The 19,783-nt window shown below is 38.8% G+C and overlaps 4 non-coding genes across 4 annotated transcripts; all 4 read right to left on the reverse strand.

The window, feature by feature from the left end:
* Nucleotides 1-11,557: 11,557 nt before the first annotated feature.
* LOC134996365 (U1 spliceosomal RNA) lies at nucleotides 11,558-11,721 on the reverse strand. Its single transcript, XR_010199065.1, has one exon. It is a non-coding gene; the product is annotated as a U1 spliceosomal RNA (small nuclear RNA).
* A 151-nt stretch (nucleotides 11,722-11,872) lies between these two features.
* On the reverse strand, nucleotides 11,873-12,036 carry LOC134996222 (U1 spliceosomal RNA). Its single transcript, XR_010198927.1, has one exon. It is a non-coding gene; the product is annotated as a U1 spliceosomal RNA (small nuclear RNA).
* A 674-nt stretch (nucleotides 12,037-12,710) lies between these two features.
* LOC134996498 (U1 spliceosomal RNA) lies at nucleotides 12,711-12,873 on the reverse strand. The gene has a single exon (XR_010199188.1). It is a non-coding gene; the product is annotated as a U1 spliceosomal RNA (small nuclear RNA).
* Nucleotides 12,874-13,025: 152 nt separating this feature from the next.
* On the reverse strand, nucleotides 13,026-13,189 carry LOC134996166 (U1 spliceosomal RNA). The gene has a single exon (XR_010198873.1). It is a non-coding gene; the product is annotated as a U1 spliceosomal RNA (small nuclear RNA).
* Nucleotides 13,190-19,783: the final 6,594 nt, after the last annotated feature.

Here is a 19,783-nt window from a genome sequence, read left to right on the forward strand (position 1 = left end):
GAAGCACTCACTCATCATGGGAAAGTACCAATGCGTTTCTTCATTGGTTGATGGAAGAAACATCTTACAAAAACTCTCCAGATTATTGACTTTTTAAAGTTTTCTAGGAAACGTTCTAGATGAATGCTTATTAGCCTTTGTCAGTATGTACTTTTGCAAAGTGTCTCTGTGGTGCAATCGATTAGTGTGTTTGGTTATTAACCAAAGGGTTGGTGGTTCAATCCCACCCAGGGATGTTATTGACCTTGTCATCAGATTTTGGTGATCTTTAAGTAGACAAGTCAAAATTTCAAACCCCCTCTTATGGTGTAGGGTACCTGGCCTACTCTGATGTAATCAGAGTTAGATTTGATTAAGTGATTTTATCAAAAAACAGCTAGGAAGCACAATTTAGCAGTGGTTTGCAGAGAAAATGAAATATGCTGGCAGAAAAATCCAATTGAGTGATTAAACAGCTCTTCATTTTCTGGCTTTATTTTTATGCTAACTAATTTGTTCTCTGAAAAGTGTCCACAAAGCCAAGTATCGGATTAACATCTTTGTAGGGATGGTTTTTCACCTATTACTAAATTAAACTTGCTTCATTGGAAAGGCAGCAAGATGCATCCTCATTTCAATATCTACTGAAATAATACAGGTTGACACCAGGAAACATTAACGCCACTGCATCCTTGCTGCTTTCTCATGTGGAAGTCTGTTTAATGTGAAAACAAGGTGATATCTAATTAGCACACAGGTAAGGAATTAAGAAAATCTTTATTTAAGGGTAAGATGTTTCTCACAAAATCGTTGCCCCAATGCATCATTGAAATTCAAGCTGGAAAGATGATTTTAATATATCATTTGTACATTTTGTATTGCTCTTCTGGTGACAATGTAGTTTGTTTTTGTCAATTACCATTTTAATAATCGGGTAAAGAAAATTAATTGGATTTTTGAAAGAAAACAATACTGTCAATATACTATTAAAACAAATTAAAATGGTAAAAGTTATTGTACTTTAAGTAAAAATAAAAGAGCAAAAATATCAATCCCAGTTTTGGATTACTTTAATTAACAAAAAAAAAATGCATATAGCAGAGGATAGTTTCAATCTGCCTACCTCTGGGTTATGGACCCAGCATGCTTCCATTACAGTACTCTGCTGCACATGTAAGTGCAAGAGATCCTGAAGCACTCACTCATCATGGGAAAGTATCAATGTGTTTCTTCATTGGTTGATGGAAGAAACATCTTACAAAAACTCTCCACATTATTGACTTTTTAAAATGTTTCTAGGAATCGTTCTAGATGAATGCTTATTAGCCTTTGTCAGTATGGACTTTTGCAAAGTGTTGCTGTGGCGCAATCAGTTACTGTGTAAGGCTATTAACCAAAAGGTTGGTGGTTCAATCCCACCCAGGGATGTAATTGACCTTGTTATCAGATTTTGGTGATCTTTAAGTAGACAAGTCAAAATTTCAAAAACCCTGTTATGGTGTAGGGTACCTGGCCTTCTCTGATGTAATCAGAGTTAGATTTGATTCAGTGATTTTATAAAAACAGCTAGGAAGCACAATTTAGCAGTGGTTTGCAGAGAAAAAGAAATATGCTGGCAAAAAAATCCAATTGAGTGATTAAACAGCTCTTCATTTTCTGGCTTTATTTTTATGCTAACAAATTTGTTCTCTGAAAAGTGTCCACAAAGCCAAGTATCTGATTAACATCTTTGTAGGGATGGTTTTTCACCTATTACTAAATTAAACTTGCTTCATTGGAAAGGCAGCAAGATGCATCCTCATTTCAATATCTACTGAAATAATACAGGTTGACACCAGGAAACATTAACGCCACTGCATCCTTGCTGCTTTCTCATGTGGAAGTCTGTTTAATGTGAAAACAAGGTGATATCTAATTAGCACACAGGTAAGGAATTAAGAAAATCTTTATTTAAGGGTAAGATGTTTCTCACAAAATCGTTGCCCCAATGCATCATTGAAATTCAAGCTGGAAAGATGATTTTAATATATCACTTGTACATTTTGTATTGCTCTTCTGGTGACAATGTAGTTTGTTTTTGTCAATTACCATTTTAATAATAGGGTAAAGAAAATTAAGTGGATTTTTGAAAGAAAACAATACTGTCAATATACTATTAAAACAAATTAAAATGGTAAAAGTTATTGTACTTTAAGTAAAAATAAAAGAGCAAAAATATCAATCCCAGTTTTGGATTACTTTAATTAACAAAAAAAAAATGCATATAGCAGAGGATAGTTTCAATCTGCCTACCTCTGGGTTAAGGGGCCCAGCATGCTTCCATTGCAGTACTCTGCTGCACATGTAAGTGCAAGAGATCCTGAAGCACTCACTCATCATGGGAAAGTACCAATGCGTTTCTTCATTGGTTGATGGAAGAAACATCTTACAAAAACTCTCCAGATTATTGACTTTTTAAAGTTTTCTAGGAAACGTTCTAGATGAATGCTTATTAGCCTTTGTCAGTATGTACTTTTGCAAAGTGTCTCTGTGGTGCAATCGGTTAGTGTGTTTGGTTATTAACCAAAGGGTTGGTGGTTCAATCCCACCCAGGGATGTTATTGACCTTGTCATCAGATTTTGGTGATCTTTAAGTAGACAAGTCAAAATTTCAAACCCCCTCTTATGGTGTAGGGTACCTGGCCTACTCTGATGTAATCAGAGTTAGATTTGATTAAGTGATTTTATCGAAAAACAGCTAGGAAGCACAATTTAGCAGTGGTTTGCAGAGAAAATGAAATATGCTGGCAGAAAAATCCAATTGAGTGATTAAACAGCTCTTCATTTTCTGGCTTTATTTTTATGCTAACAAATTTGTTCTCTGAAAAGTGTCCACAAAGCCAAGTTTCTGATTAACACCTTTGTAGGGATGGTTTTTCACCTATTACTAAATTAAACTTGCTTCATTGGAAAGGCAGCAAGATGCATCCTCATTTGAATATCTACTGAAATAATACAGGTTGACACCAGGAAACATTAACGCCACTGCATCCTTGCTGCTTTCTCATGTGGAAGTCTGTTTAATGTGAAAACAAGGTGATATCTAATTAGCACACAGGTAAGGAATTAAGAAAATCTTTATTTAAGGGTGAAGATGTTTCTCACAAAATCGTTGCCCCAATGCATCATTGAAATTCAAGCTGGAAAGATGATTTTAATATAACACTTGTACATTTTGTATTGCTCTTCTGGTGACAATGTAGTTTGTTTTTGTCAATTACCATTTTAATAATCGGGTAAAGAAAATTAAGTGGATTTTTGAAAGAAAACAATACTGTCAATATACTATTAAAACAAATGAAAATGGTAAAAGTTATTGTACTTTAAGTAAAAATAAAAGAGCAAAAATATCAATCCCAGTTTTGGATTACTTTAATTAAAAAAAAAAAACGCATATAGCAGAGGATAGTTTCAATCTGCCTACCTCTGGGCTATGGACCCAGCATGCTTCCATTACAGTACTCTGCTGCACATGTAATTGCAAGAGATCCTGAAGTACTTACTCATCATGGGAAAGTACCAATGTGTTTCTTCATTGGTTGATGGAAGAAACATCTTACAAAAACTCTCCAGATTATTGACTATTTAAAGTTTTTCTAGGAAACGTTCTAGATGAATGCTTATTAGCCTTTGTCAGTATGTACTTTTGCAAAGTGTCGCTGTGGCGCAATCAGTTAGTGTGTACGGCTATTAACCAAAAGGTTGGTGGTTCAATCCCACCCAGGGATGTAATTGACCTTGTTATCAGATTTTGGTGATCTTTAAGTAGACAAGTCAAAATTTCAAAAACCCCTGTTATGGTGTAGGGTACCTGGCCTTCTCTGATGTAATCAGAGTTAGATTTGATTCAGTGATTTTATAAAAACAGCTAGGAAGCACAATTTAGCAGTGGTTTGCAGAGAAAAAGAAATATGCTGGCAAAAAAATCCAATTGAGTGATAAAACAGCTCTTCATTTTCTGGCTTTATTTTTATGCTAACAAATTTGTTCTCTGAAAAGTGTCCACAAAGCCAAGTATCTGATTAACATCTTTGTAGGGATGGTTTTTCACCTATTACTAAATTAAACTTGCTTCATTGGAAAGGCAGCAAGATGCATCCTCATTTCAATATCTACTGAAATAATACAGGTTGACACCAGGAAACATTAACGCCACTGCATCCTTGCTGCTTTCTCATGTGGAAGTCTGTTTAATGTGAAAACAAGGTGATATCTAATTAGCACACAGGTAAGGAATTAAGAAAATCTTTATTTAAGGGTAAGATGTTTCTCACAAAATCGTTGCCCCAATGCATCATTGAAATTCAAGCTGGAAAGATGATTTTAATATATCACTTGTACATTTTGTATTGCTCTTCTGGTGACAATGTAGTTTGTTTTTGTCAATTACCATTTTAATAATCGGGTAAAGAAAATTAAGTGGATTTTTGAAAGAAAACAATAATGTCAATATACTATTAAAACAAATTAAAATGGTAAAAGTTATTGTACTTTAAGTAAAAATAAAAGAGCAAAAATATCAATACCAGTTTTGGATTACTTTAATAAACAAAAAAAAAATGCATATAGCAGAGGATAGTTTCAATCTGCCTACCTCTGGGTTATGGACCCAGCATGCTTCCATTACAGTCCTCTGCTGCACATGTAAGTGCAAGAGATCCTGAAGCACTCACTCATCATGGGAAAGTACCAATGTGTTTCTTCATTGGTTGATGGAAGAAACATCTTACAAAAACTCTCCACATTATTGACTTTTTAAAATGTTTCTAGGAATCGTTCTAGATGAATGCTTATTAGCCTTTGTCAGTATGGACTTTTGCAAAGTGTTGCTGTGGCGCAATCAGTTACTGTGTAAGGCTATTAACCAAAATGTTGGTGGTTCAATCCCACCCAGGGATGTAATTGACCTTGTTATCCGATTTTGGTGATCTTTATGTAGACAAGTCAAAATTTCGAAAACCCCTGTTATGGTGTAGGGTACCTGGCCTTCTCTGATGTAATCAGAGTTAGATTTGATTCAGTGATTTTATAAAAACAGCTAGGAAGCACAATTTAGCAGTGGGTTGCAGAGAAAAAGAAATATGCTGGCAAAAAAATCCAATTGAGTGATTAAATAGCTCTTCATTTTCTGGCTTTATTTTTATGCTAACAAATTTGTTCTCTGAAAAGTGTCCACAAAGCCAAGTATCTGATTAACATCTTTGTAGGGATGGTTTTTCACCTATTACTAAATTAAACTTGCTTCATTGGAAAGGCAGCAAGATGCATCCTCATTTCAATATCTACTGAAATAATACAGGTTGACACCAGGAAACATTAACGCCACTGCATCCTTGCTGCTTTCTCATGTGGAAGTCTGTTTAATGTGAAAACAAGGTGATATCTAATTAGCACACAGGTAAGGAATTAAGAAAATCTTTATTTAAGGGTGAAGATGTTTCTCACAAAATCGTTGCCCCAATGCATCATTGAAATTCAAGCTGGAAAGATGATTTTAATATATCATTTGTACATTTTGTATTGCTCTTCTGGTGACAATGTAGTTTGTTTTTGTCAATTACCATTTTAATAATCGGGTAAAGAAAATTAATTGGATTTTTGAAAGAAAACAATACTGTCAATATACTATTAAAACAAATTAAAATGGTAAAAGTTATTGTACTTTAAGTAAAAATAAAAGAGCAAAAATATCAATCCCAGTTTTGGATTACTTTAATTAACAAAAAAAAATGCATATAGCAGAGGATAGTTTCAATCTGCCTACCTCTGGGTTATGGACCCAGCATGCTTCCATTACAGTACTCTGCTGCACATGTAAGTGCAAGAGATCCTGAAGCACTCACTCATCATGGGAAAGTACCAATGTGTTTCTTCATTGGTTGATGGAAGAAACATCTTACAAAATCTCTCCACATTATTGACTTTTTAAAATGTTTCTAGGAATCGTTCTAGATGAATGCTTATTAGCCTTTGTCAGTAAGGACTTTTGCAAAGTGTTGCTGTGGCGCAATCAGTTACTGTGTAAGGCTATTAACCAAAAGGTTGGTGGTTCAATCCCACCCAGGGACGTAATTGACCTTGTTATCAGATTTTGGTGATCTTTATGTAGACAAGTCAAAATTTCAAACCCCCTCTTATGGTGTAGGGTACCTGGCCTTCTCTGATGTAATCAGAGTTAGATTTGATTCAGTGATTTTATAAAAACAGCTAGGAAGCACAATTTAGCAGTGGGTTGCATAGAAAAAGAAATATGCTGGCAAAAAAATCCAATTGAGTGATTAAACAGCTCTTCATTTTCTGGCTTTATTTTTATGCTAACAAATTTGTTCTCTGAAAAGTGTCCACAAAGCCAAGTTTCTGATTAACACCTTTGTAGGGATGGTTTTTCACCTATTACTAAATTAAACTTGCTTCATTGGAAAGGCAGCAAGATGCATCCTCATTTGAATATCTACTGAAATAATACAGGTTGACACCAGGAAACATTAACGCCACTGCATCCTTGCTGCTTTCTCATGTGGAAGTCTGTTTAATGTGAAAACAAGGTGATATCTAATTAGCACACAGGTAAGGAATTAAGAAAATCTTTATTTAAGGGTGAAGATGTTTCTCACAAAATCGTTGCCCCAATGCATCATTGAAATTCAAGCTGGAAAGATGATTTTAATATATCACTTGTACATTTTGTATTGCTCTTCTGGTGACAATGTAGTTTGTTTTTGTCAATTACCATTTTAATAATCGGGTAAAGAAAATTAAGTGGATTTTTGAAAGAAAACAATACTGTCAATATACTATTAAAACAAATGAAAATGGTAAAAGTTATTGTACTTTAAGTAAAAATAAAAGAGCAAAAATATCAATCCCAGTTTTGGATTACTTTAATTAACAAAAAAAAACGCATATAGCAGAGGATAGTTTCAATCTGCCTACCTCTGGGCTATGGACCCAGCATGCTTCCATTACAGTACTCTGCTGCACATGTAATTGCAAGAGATCCTGAAGTACTCACTCATCATGGGAAAGTACCAATGTGTTTCTTCATTGGTTGATGGAAGAAACATCTTACAAAAACTCTCCAGATTATTGACTATTTAAAGTTTTTCTAGGAAACGTTCTAGATGAATGCTTATTAGCCTTTGTCAGTATGTACTTTTGCAAAGTGTCGCTGTGGCGCAATCAGTTAGTGTGTACGGCTATTAACCAAAAGGTTGGTGGTTCAATCCCACCCAGGGATGTAATTGACCTTGTTATCAGATTTTGGTGATCTTTAAGTAGACAAGTCAAAATTTCAAAAACCCCTGTTATGGTGTAGGGTACCTGGCCTTCTCTGATGTAATCAGAGTTAGATTTGATTCAGTGATTTTATAAAAACAGCTAGGAAGCACAATTTAGCAGTGGTTTGCAGAGAAAAAGAAATATGCTGGCAAAAAAATCCAATTGAGTGATTAAACAGCTCTTCATTTTCTGGCTTTATTTTTATGCTAACAAATTTGTTCTCTGAAAAGTGTCCACAAAGCCAAGTATCTGATTAACATCTTTGTAGGGATGGTTTTTCACCTATTACTAAATTAAACTTGCTTCATTGGAAAGGCAGCAAGATGCATCCTCATTTCAATATCTACTGAAATAATACAGGTTGACACCAGGAAACATTAACGCCACTGCATCCTTGCTGCTTTCTCATGTGGAAGTCTGTTTAATGTGAAAACAAGGTGATATCTAATTAGCACACAGGTAAGGAATTAAGAAAATCTTTATTTAAGGGTGAAGATGTTTCTCACAAAATCGTTGCCCCAATGCACCATTGAAATTCAAGCTGGAAAGATGATTTTAATATATCACTTGTACATTTTGTATTGCTCTTCTGGTGACAATGTAGTTTGTTTTTGTCAATTACCATTTTAATAATAGGGTAAAGAAAATTAAGTGGATTTTTGAAAGAAAACAATACTGTCAATATACTATTAAAACAAATTAAAATGGTAAAAGTTATTGTACTTTAAGTAAAAATAAAAGAGCAAAAATATCAATCCCAGTTTTGGATTACTTTAATTAACAAAAAAAAAATGCATATAGCAGAGGATAGTTTCAATCTGCCTACCTCTGGGTTAAGGGGCCCAGCATGCTTCCATTGCAGTACTCTGCTGCACATGTAAGTGCAAGAGATCCTGAAGCACTCACTCATCATGGGAAAGTACCAATGCGTTTCTTCATTGGTTGATGGAAGAAACATCTTACAAAAACTCTCCAGATTATTGACTTTTTAAAGTTTTCTAGGAAACGTTCTAGATGAATGCTTATTAGCCTTTGTCAGTATGTACTTTTGCAAAGTGTCTCTGTGGTGTAATCGGTTAGTGTGTTTGGTTATTAACCAAAGGGTTGGTGGTTCAATCCCACCCAGGGATGTTATTGACCTTGTCATCAGATTTTGGTGATCTTTAAGTAGACAAGTCAAAATTTCAAACCCCCTCTTATGGTGTAGGGTACCTGGCCTACTCTGATGTAATCAGAGTTAGATTTGATTAAGTGATTTTATCAAAAAACAGCTAGGAAGCACAATTTAGCAGTGGTTTGCAGAGAAAATGAAATATGCTGGCAGAAAAATCCAATTGAGTGATTAAACAGCTCTTCATTTTCTGGCTTTATTTTTATGCTAACTAATTTGTTCTCTGAAAAGTGTCCACAAAGCCAAGTATCGGATTAACATCTTTGTAGGGATGGTTTTTCACCTATTACTAAATTAAACTTGCTTCATTGGAAAGGCAGCAAGATGCATCCTCATTTCAATATCTACTGAAATAATACAGGTTGACACCAGGAAACATTAACGCCACTGCATCCTTGCTGCTTTCTCATGTGGAAGTCTGTTTAATGTGAAAACAAGGTGATATCTAATTAGCACACAGGTAAGGAATTAAGAAAATCTTTATTTAAGGGTAAGATGTTTCTCACAAAATCGTTGCCCCAATGCATCATTGAAATTCAAGCTGGAAAGATGATTTTAATATATCACTTGTACATTTTGTATTGCTCTTCTGGTGACAATGTAGTTTGTTTTTGTCAATTACCATTTTAATAATCGGGTAAAGAAAATTAAGTGGATTTTTGAAAGAAAACAATACTGTCTATATACTATTAAAACAAATTAAAAAGGTAAAAGTTATTGTACTTTAAGTAAAATAAAAAGAGCAAAAATATCAATCCCAGTTTTGGATTACTTTAATTAACAAAAAAAATGCATATAGCAGAGGATAATTTCAATCTGCCTACCTCTGGGTTATGGACCCAGCATGCTTCCATTACAGTACTCTGCTGCACATGTAAGTGCAAGAGATCCTGAAGCACTCACTCATCATGGGAAAGTACCAATGTGTTTCTTCATTGGTTGATGGAAGAAACATCTTACAAAAACTCTCCAGATTATTGACTATTTAAAGTTTTTCTAGGAAACGTTCTAGATGAATGCTTATTAGCCTTTGTCAGTATGTACTTTCACAAAGTGTCGCTGTAGCGCAATCAGTTAGTGTGTACGGCTATTAACCAAAAAGTTGGTGGTTCAATCCCACCCAGGGACGTAATTGACCTTGTGATCAGATTTTGGTGATATTTAAGTAGACAAGTCAAAATTTCAAACCCTCTCTTATGGTGTAGGGTACCTGGCCTACTCTGATGTAATCAGTTAGATTTGATTAAGTGATTTTATGAAAAAAAACAGCTAGGAAGCACAATTTAGCAGTGGGTTGCAGAGAAAAAGAAATATGCTGGCAGAAAAATCCAATTGAGTGATTAAACAGCTCTTCATTTTCTGGCTTTATTTTTATGCTAACAAATTTGTTCTCTGAAAAGAGTCCACAAAGCCAAGTATCTGATTAACACCTTTGTAGGGATGGTTTTTCACCTATTACTAAATTAAACATGCTTCATTGGAAAGGCAGCAATATGCATCCTCATTTCAATATCTACTGAAATAATACAGGTTGACACCAGGAAACATTAACGCCACTGCATCCTTGCTGCTTTCTCATGTGGAAGTCTGTTTAATGTGAAAACAAGGTGATATCTAATTAGCACACAGGTAAGGAATTAAGAAAATCTTTATTTAAGGGTGAAGAGGTTTCTCACAAAATCGTTGCCCCAATGCATCATTGAAATTCAAGCTGGAAAGATGATTTTAATATATCACTTGTACATTTTGTATTGCTCTTCTGGTGACAATGTAGTTTGTTTTTGTCAATTACCATTTGAATAATAGGGTAAAGAAAATTAAGTGGATTTTTGAAAGAAAACAATACTGTCAATATACTATTAAAACAAATTAAAATAATAAAAGTTATTGTACTTTAAGTAAAAATAAAAGAGCAAAAATATCAATCCCAGTTTTGGATTACTTTAATTAACAAAAAAAAAATGCATATAGCAGAGGATAGTTTCAATCTGCCTACCTCTGGGTTATGGGCCCAGCATGCTTCCATTGCAGTACTCTGCTGCACATGTAAGTGCAAGAGATCCTGAAGCACTCACTCATCATGGGAAAGTACCAATGTGTTTCTTCATTGGTTGATGGAAGAAACATCTTACAAAAACTCTCCAGATTATTGACTTTTTAAAGTTTTTCTAGGAAACGTTCTAGATGAATGCTTATTAGCCTTTGTCAGTATATACTTTTGCAATGTGTCTCTGTGGCGCAATCAGTTAGCGTGTTCGGTTATTAACCAAAAGGTTGGTGGTTCAATCCTACCCAGGGACGTAATTTTCCTTGTTATCAGATTTTGGTGATCTTTAAGTAGACAAGTCAAAATTTCAAACCCCCTCTTATGGTGTAGGGTACCTGGCCTTCTCTGATGTAATCAGAGTTAGATTTGATTAAGTGATTTTATAAAAGAACAGCTAGGAAGCACAACTTAGCAGTGGGTTGCAGAGAAAAAGAAATACGCTTGCAGAAAAATCCAATTGAGTGATTAAACAGCTCTTCATTTTCTGGCTTTATTTTTATGCTAACAAATTTGTTCTCTGAAAAGTGTCCACAAAGCCAAGTATCTGATTAACACCTTTGTAGGGATGGTTTTTCACTTATTACTAAATTAAACTTGCTTCATTGGAAAGGCAGCAAGTGATGTCATCCAAGCAGTGGGTCAAAGTTGGCTTCATCCCTCGTCTGCTTATGAAAAGAGAAAAGGGATATGCAGGGCATGGCGGCCTTTTGCGACGCTTGGATGACCCCTAGTTCGCATTAAACACCCCCACCCTCCTTCGGTGTGGGGCTCATGTTGGCCATGCCCCAGCCCCTAAAGCATTCAAGCTGATTTCTTGCAGCAGCTGGGTACTGTAACAGCTCCAGAGCTGCTCTGTAAGGCAAGTAAAAGGGTGTGGGCCCTGCAGCACTACCTGTAGTTTGCATTGTGCATTGGAAGGCACAAAGTAAGCAGACGGGAGGAGAAGTCAGGATAGTGCACAAGGTTATAGAAGGGATGGGCTCAAGAAAAGAGAAGTGGAAACAGACAGCATACTAGGCTGGAGAGAGACCTGAGACAAAGAGATCTGAATTATACGAGAGCCGTCCAGGGGAAACACAAATTATGCAGTCAAGTTTCCCACATTTGGGGAAATCGCAAGGGGCAGCACACCCAGAGTGCAATGGGTGAGCCTTGCCCTGGGAGAAGCACCTTCATGATCATAGTATCTCACCTGGCAGGTTAGTAGGAGTTGGGCTAGAGCTGGGGAGGGTCGCTGCTCGGGCACTACCTTTCAAGTGAAGGAGATCCAACTGAGGCAGCACAAGGGAACTCTCAAAAGAAGAACAAGGCTAGAGGAAGATCTGAGACAAAGAAATCTGACTTTTACCAGAGCTGACCAGAGGAAAGCACAAACACAGTCCACCACTACCACAAATAATGCAGTCGAGTTTCCCACATTTGGGGAAATCACAGGGGTCAGCATACCCAGAATGCAATGAATGAACCTCACCCTGGGAGAACAATCTTCATGACAATAGTATCTCCTATGCAAAATAAGTATGATTTGGGATAGGGCTGGGGAGGGCCGTTGCTCAGGCACATCTCTGTCAAGTAAAGGAGATTCAACTGAGGCAGCACAAGGGAACTCTCATCTGGGGACAACAACTGCAGGGAGAACACATATTTTCAGATGAACATGGGGTGGCAGAAGGCTGCCTAATACTGAAGCACCCCCAAACAACAAACCAAATGCAACAACTAGTGCAAGCATTCCTGGGGGATGGCCTGCAGCAGATGGATTTGAATATGGTGATGTCTTCCAAGCAGTGGGTCAAAGTTGGCTTCAACCCTCGTCTGCATATGAAAAGAGAAAAGGAGCGTGCAGGGCATGGAGGCCTTTTGTGGTGCTTGGATGACCCCTAGTTCGCATTAAGCACCCCCACCCTCCTTCGGTGTGGGGCTCATGTTGGCCATTCCCCAGCCCCTGAAGCATTCAAGCTGATTTCTTGCAGCAGCTGGGCACTGTAACAGCTCCAGAGCTGCTCTGTAAAGCAAGTAAAAGGGTGTGGGCCCTGCAGCACTACCCGTAGTTTGCATTGTGCATTGGGAGGCACAAAGTAAGCAGACGGGAGGAGAAGTCAGGATAGTGCACAAGGGTATAGAAGGGAGGGGCTCAAGAAAAAAGAAGTGGAACCAGACAGCAAACTAGGCTGGAGAGAGACCTGAGACAAAGAGATCTGAATTACATGAGAGCCGACCAGGGAAAACTCAAATTATGCAGTCAAGTTTCCCACATTTGGGGAAATCGCAGGGGCAGCACACCCAGAGTGCAATGGGTGAGCCTTGCCCTGGGAGAAGCAACTTCATGATCATAGTATCTCACCTGGCAGGTAAGTAGGAGTTGGGCTAGAGCTGGGGAGGGTCGCTGCTCGGGCACCCCCCTGTCAAGTGAAGGAGATCCAACTGAGGCAGCACAAGGGAACTCTCGAAAGAAGACAAAGGCTAGAGGAAGATCTGAGACAAAGAAATCTGACTTTTACCAGAGCTGACCAGAGGAAAGCACAAACACAGTCCCCCACTACCACAAATAATGCAGTCGAGTTTCCCACATTTGGGGAAATCACAGGGGTCAGCATACCCAGAATGCAATGAATGAACCTAACCCTGGGAGAACAATCTTCATGACCATGGTATCTCCTATGCAAAATAAGTATGATTTGGGATAGGGCTGGGGAGGGCCGTTGCTCAGGCACATCTCTGTCAAGTAAGTTGCATTTGATTTGTTGTTTGGGGGTGCTTTAGTATTAGGCAGCCTTCTGCCCTACCATGTTCATCTGAAAATATGTGTTCTCCCTGCAGTTGTTGTCCCCAGATGAGAGTTCCCTTGTGCTGCCTCAGTTGAATCTCCTTTTGGAGAAGACCTCAATAAGATTGTAGCTGATCTGGCTACTGCTAAAACAGCTTGCCTACCTAGTATGACTCCTACCACGCAGAAGGCTAAAAGTACTTTTCTTGGCCCTTTCATCCTCCAGGTAAAGCGTACCCAAGGTCAGGCATACCCAAAGCAAGCTCATGTTTCCAGACCTGCCAAGCCCAGACTGAAGCAATCCTGGGCTGCCCATCAGCCTGCTTCCAAAACGGACAAGCCTGCCGCATGACGGTGCAGGCCTCCCTCTGGGGGATCCCAGGGTGGGGGGCCCGACTTCTAGGTTTGGCAAAGAAAGGTATAATTCTAAGCTAGAGAATTCTGTTTGGAGCTCACCTTGTACTTTGTGAAGAAATAATCAGCATTGTGGCTGAGCAGATACATGTAGTGTGTGGCTGCAAACTGCATGGATCTGCTGCGTTGTAATGCTGATTCTTTTTTTTTGCAAAGTACCAATAGCTTCATATAATGTTCACAATTTTTATGCAGGATCAAATAGCTCAATAGGTAGGGTGTTTGATTAGAATTCAACAGGTTATAGGTTTGAATCCTGGGTATGGTAGTTTGAGATGTGTTATTTAATAAAGTATGTTGTTCTGACTGCCGGCATCCTATCACCTGGGATATCATACTAAATAAATGGAGTTGATCAAATTTTTTTTTTTTTTTTTTTAACTAGGGACAATTTCCAGATACTTCTCTTTATAACTGAGATTGCCCCCTGGAACTTCACATCAGTTGACAACTATGCATGAGTGGGCAGTGCTTGCCCTGGATCTGTCCACCCATTTATGTGCCGCCATAAAATAAAGCATGACTAACAGTTATCCTGGGCGTACACTACACAATTATCTGTCAGGCTATCTATCCAGTCTGGATGGATGGAATGAAAATCTGGTAATGTATAGGAGCAAATGTCAATTAACCATTTGCTCCCAAACACTAGAAAAGTGGTCAAAAATGGTCATTACACAAATTGGTTAAACCCAAAATTTAACCAATTTGTTTAGGGGACCATTTTTGTCCATTTTTTAGTGTTTGAGAGTAAATCGTTGATGGTCATTTGCTCACATAGATAACCGGATTTCTATTCCAACCAGCCAGTGTTGGAGAGATGGTCTGCCAGATTACATAATGCATACCAGAGCCATAACTAGACTTTTTGGTGCCCTGTGACAGAGAATTATATGCCCTCCCCCCCATTTTTGCAATATGGACAAAAGGCGCATGCCTTGTGGGGAAGGGGCATAACAAGATTGGTCTCAGAGAAAGCACATGAGATATGAAGATATATCTAGTATACTTGACACTCAATGGTTTGTGGTATTGCAGGGGTGCCCTCCTTAAATGCATATACAGTCACACATGGCATGTTTGTGTAAATGGCATATCAGCAGTCAGCACTAACTGGTGACATGCCATTTGTACAAGTAAGCCATGTGTGACTAATATAAAAACATACTTTATTAAATAACACCTCAAACTATCATACCCAGGATTCAAACCTATAACCTGTTAAATTCTAATCAAACACCCTACCCATTGAGCTACTTGATCCTGCATCTATTCTAACCTCCAAAAACAGATTCAGTTGCATTTTCCAGCGTGTTTTGTTTGCGCCTTTGCAAATGTCTTACATCGACAAACTTATTTAGTACTATTTTGCAAATAGGGTTACATTGTCGCAACATTGTGTTCCCTAATTGCTTGATTTTTTAAATGCAAAAATTGATAAAGACACCTGATAATTGCTCTGTGGAGTCTTCTTTTGTGTCTACTTCTTATCTACATTTAATTCCCTACCTATAATCAAGGCATTTTTAAATGCTGGGTGCTGCCAGGACGTGAGGCCTACCTAGTCTTTAGATCTGAATTTGAATGTACTTGTGAACTAACTTAATTTCCTACTTCTAAACTCATTCCTAAATTCACTACTTACATTAATCCTGTAGTTGGGCATTTTGAGCCTTCAATTGTGGGCATTGTTTTGTGTCCAGACCAGCAGCTGGTGGTGTGCATTTGCTGGAAAGGCATCGAAGACCTCCGATATGCTGCATCTCCTGATGTGTGTCTGCCTCAAGTGGCTGTCAGCAAATGCATGCTAGACACCCCATTCCAAGCTGATTGTGACATCACGGAACATGCATCATAGAACAGGCATGCTAGAACATGGGTCTTCAACCTGCGACCCTCCAGCTGCTGTGGAACTACATATCCCAGCATGCCCTGCCTCAGTTTTAGCATACCTTAATAGCAAAACTGTGGCAGGGCATGCTGGGATGTGTAGTTTCACAGCAGCTGGAGGGCCACAGGATGAAGACCCATGTGCTAGAACCAAACCGCAGGTACATTGAATGCTAGCAAGCTGAATGTTTAAATCCTTTTTGTTCCGCAGCATTCCAATGCGGAAGATTCCATGGAACCAGAGATTATTCCATTGAGAAGGACATGCTGCCTGGATGACTGCACTGTGCAAATTAAATCACGGAGCCAGTTGGCTTGTGGGTGGCTCTGGTGACTGGGTGGTTGGGTGGGCGGTGTGTCGGAGGTGGAGCACATGCAAATGAATGTGTATCATCCAGCTAGTGAGAGAGAAAACTCATGCAGGAGTGTGCCTGCTTGTCAGTGAGTTATGCACCTTGCCAGACGTCAAATCTACATGGAGCAACTGGAGGGGACAAGAGCAGGTTTGGAAAATATACACAGAAGAGCATATATGCTGGCGCATTCTCCATGATTGTGTCAGCTTATGTTTTGGTGCACTGCACTTTCCTCCACTAAGTTTTAGCCATTTTGTTTAAACGCAAGTGTAGTTGCTTCTCGCTCTTTTGGCTGTGATATTGTATTGTGGTTGAAGAGTCTGCTGGAGGGATTGTTTTCTTCATTGGCGAGAGACTGAAGATATTCCAGGATGGAAGGCTTGGGAACACTATCCGTTTTTCAGTTGTGGAAGAGTTGAAAGACCGGATTGGACTACATTCTATAGTAAAGGGTATCTTTGTATTTATTAATCCTCCCTTTATATGTGTCTGTCTTTCAATAAAGCTTTGGGCTTGTGATTCCGTCACCCTCTTACACTCCACACCCATAGCCTTATTAACTATTGTATTGTTTAAATGTATAGTGCAGTTCATGATTTATAGTGTAGGCTGACCTGTACTGTAGTTCTTGAACTGTACTATACCGACAGCATTTGTATTGTGTTTTGGCTGTGCTGCAACACAGTACTTATGTGTGTAATGTTTATGTATGTTTTTTTGCTTCTTTATGTCAATAAAGACTGCTTTTTCAATCCAATATCTGAAAACAATCAATGTTTATCTTTGATGGCAATAGAAGTGGTATGATATTTGCTGCTTTTGAAAGGCAATATCTGATATGTCCCCTATCTGGGAACCATATATTAAATGGCTTTTCAGAAAAGGGAGATGGGAGAAGAGCTTTCAGTACTTGTAGGACCGATGCACATTTCCTATTCTAGCCTCCAAAAACAGATTCAGTTGCATTTTCCAGCGTGTTTTGGATGCGCCTTTGCAAATGTCTTACATCGACAAACTTATTTAGTACTATTTTGCAAATAGGGTTACATTGTTGCAACATTGTGTTCCCTAATTGCTTGATTTTTTAAATGCAACAATTGATAAAAACACCTGATAACTGCTCTGCGGAGTCTTATTTTGTGTCTACTTCTTATCTACATTTAATTCCGTACCTCTAATCAAGGCATTTTTAAATGCTGGCGGCTGCCAGGACGTGAGGCCTACCTAGACTTTAGATCTGAATTTGAATGTACTTGTGAACTAACTTAATTTCCTACTTCTAAATTCATTCCTAAATTCACTACTTACATGAATCCTGTAGTTGGGCATTTTGGGACTTCGATTGTGGGCATTGTTTTGTGTCCAGACCAGCAGCAGGTGGTGTGCATTTGCTGGAAAGGCATCAAAGACCTCCGATATGCTGCATCTCCTGATGTGTGTCTCCCTCAAGTGGCTGTCAGCAAATGCCTGCTAGACACCCCATTCCAAGCTGATTGTGACATCACGGAACATGCATCATAGAACAGGCATGCTAAAACATGGGTCTTCAACCTGCGACCCTCCAGCTGCTGTGGAACTACACATCCCAGCATGCCCTGCCTCAGTTTTAGCATACCTTATAGCAAAACTGTGGCAGGGCGTGCTGGGATGTGTAGTTTCACAGCAGCTGGAGGGCCACAGGATGAAGACCCATGTGCTAGAGCCAAGCCGCAGGTACATTGAATGCTAGCAAGCTGAATATTTAAATCCTTTTTGTTCCGCAGCATTCCAATGCGGAAGATTCCATGGAACCAGAGATCCTTCCATTGAGAAGGACATGCTGCCTGGATGACTACACTGTGCAAATTAAATCACGGAGCCAGTTGGTTTGTGGGTGGCTCTGGTGACTGGGTGGTTGGGTGGGTGGTGTGTCGGAGGTGGAGCACATGCAAATGATTGTGTATCATCCAGCTAGTGAGAGTGAAAACTCATGCAGGAGTGTGCCTGCTTGTCAGTGGGTTATGCACCTTGCCAGACGTTAAATCTACATAGAGCAGCTGGAGGGGACAAGAGCATGTTTGCAAAATATAGATAGAAGAGCATATATGCTGGCGCATTCTCCATGATTGTGTCAGCTTATGTTTTGGTGCACTGCACTTTCCTCCACTAAGTTTTAGCCATTTTTGTTAAGCTCAAGTGTAGTTGCTTCTCGGCCTTTTGGCTGTGATCTTGTATTGTGGTTGAAGGGTCTGCTGGAGGGAGGGATTGCTTTCTTCATTGGCGAAAGACCAAAGATATTCCAGGATGGAAGGCTTGGGAACACTATCTGTTTTTCAGTTGTGGAAGAGCACAGAGGTCGGATTGGACTACATTCTATAGTAAAGGATGTCTTTCTATTTATTAAACCTCCCCTTATATGTGTCAGTCTTTCAATAAAGCTTTGGGCTTGTGATTCCCTCACCCTCTTACACTCCACACCCATAGCCTTATTAACTGTTGTATTATTGTACAGTTTAAATGTATAGTGCAGTTCATGATTTATAGTGTAGGCTGGCCTGTGCTGTAGTTCTTGAACTGTACTATACCATCAGCATTTCTATTGTGTTTTGGCTGTGCCGCAACGCGGTACTTATGTGTGTAATGTTTATGTATGTTTTTTTGCTTCTTTATGTGCATCGGTCCTACAAGTAATGAAAGCTCTTCTCCCATCTCCCTTTTCTGAAAAGCCATTTAATATATGGTTCCCAGATAGGGGACATATCAGATATTGGATTTCAAAAGCATCAAATATCATACCACTTTTATTGCCATCAAAGATAAACATTGATTGTTTTCAGATATTGGCTTGAAAAAGCAGTCTTTATTGACATAAAAAAAAAACATACATAAACATTGCACACATAAATACAGTGTTGCAGCACAGCCAAAACACAATACAAATGCTGACGGTATAGTACAGTTCAAGAACTACAGCACAGGCCAGTCTACACTATAAATCATGAACTGCACTATACATTTAAAGTATACAATAATACAACAGTTAATAAGGCTATGGGTGTGGAGTGTAAGAGGGTGAGGGATTCACAAAACCGAAGCTTTATTGTAACACAGACACATATAAGGGGAGGGTCAATAAATAGAAAGATATCCTTTACTATAGAATGTAGTCCAATCCGACCTCTGTGCTCTTCCACAACTGAAAAACAGATAGTGTTCCCAAGCCTTCCATCCTGGAATATCTTTGGTCTTTCGCCAATGAAGAAAACAATCCCTCCCTCCAGCAGACCCTTCAACCACGATACAAGATCACAGCCAAAAGGCCGAGAAGCAACTACACTTGAGCTTAACAAAAATGGCTAAAACTTAGTGGAGGAAAGTGCAGTGCACCAAAACATAAGCTGACACAATCATGGAGAATGCGCCAGCATATATGCTCTTCTATCTATATTTTGCAAACCTGCTCTTGTCCCCTCCAGCTGCTCTATGTAGATTTAACGTCTGGCAAGGTGCATAACCCACTGACAAGCAGGAACACTCCTGCATGAGTTTTCTCTCTCACTAGCTGGATGATACACAATCATTTGCATGCGCTCCACTTCCGACACACCACCCACCCAACCACCCAGTCACCAGAGCCACCCACAAGCCAACTGGCTCCGTGATTTAATTTGCACAGTGTAGTCATCCAGGCAGCATGTCCTTCTCAATGGAAGGATCTCTGGTTCCATGGAATCTTCCGCATTGGAATGCTGCGGAACAAAAAGGATTTAAATATTCAGCTTGCTAGCATTCAATGTACCTGCGGCTTGGCTCTAGCACATGGGTCTTCATCCTGTGGCCCTCCAGCTGCTGTGAAACTACAC

This window comes from Pseudophryne corroboree, unplaced genomic scaffold (assembly GCF_028390025.1).
Source record: "Pseudophryne corroboree isolate aPseCor3 unplaced genomic scaffold, aPseCor3.hap2 scaffold_142, whole genome shotgun sequence".
Lineage (NCBI taxonomy): Eukaryota > Metazoa > Chordata > Amphibia > Anura > Myobatrachidae > Pseudophryne > Pseudophryne corroboree.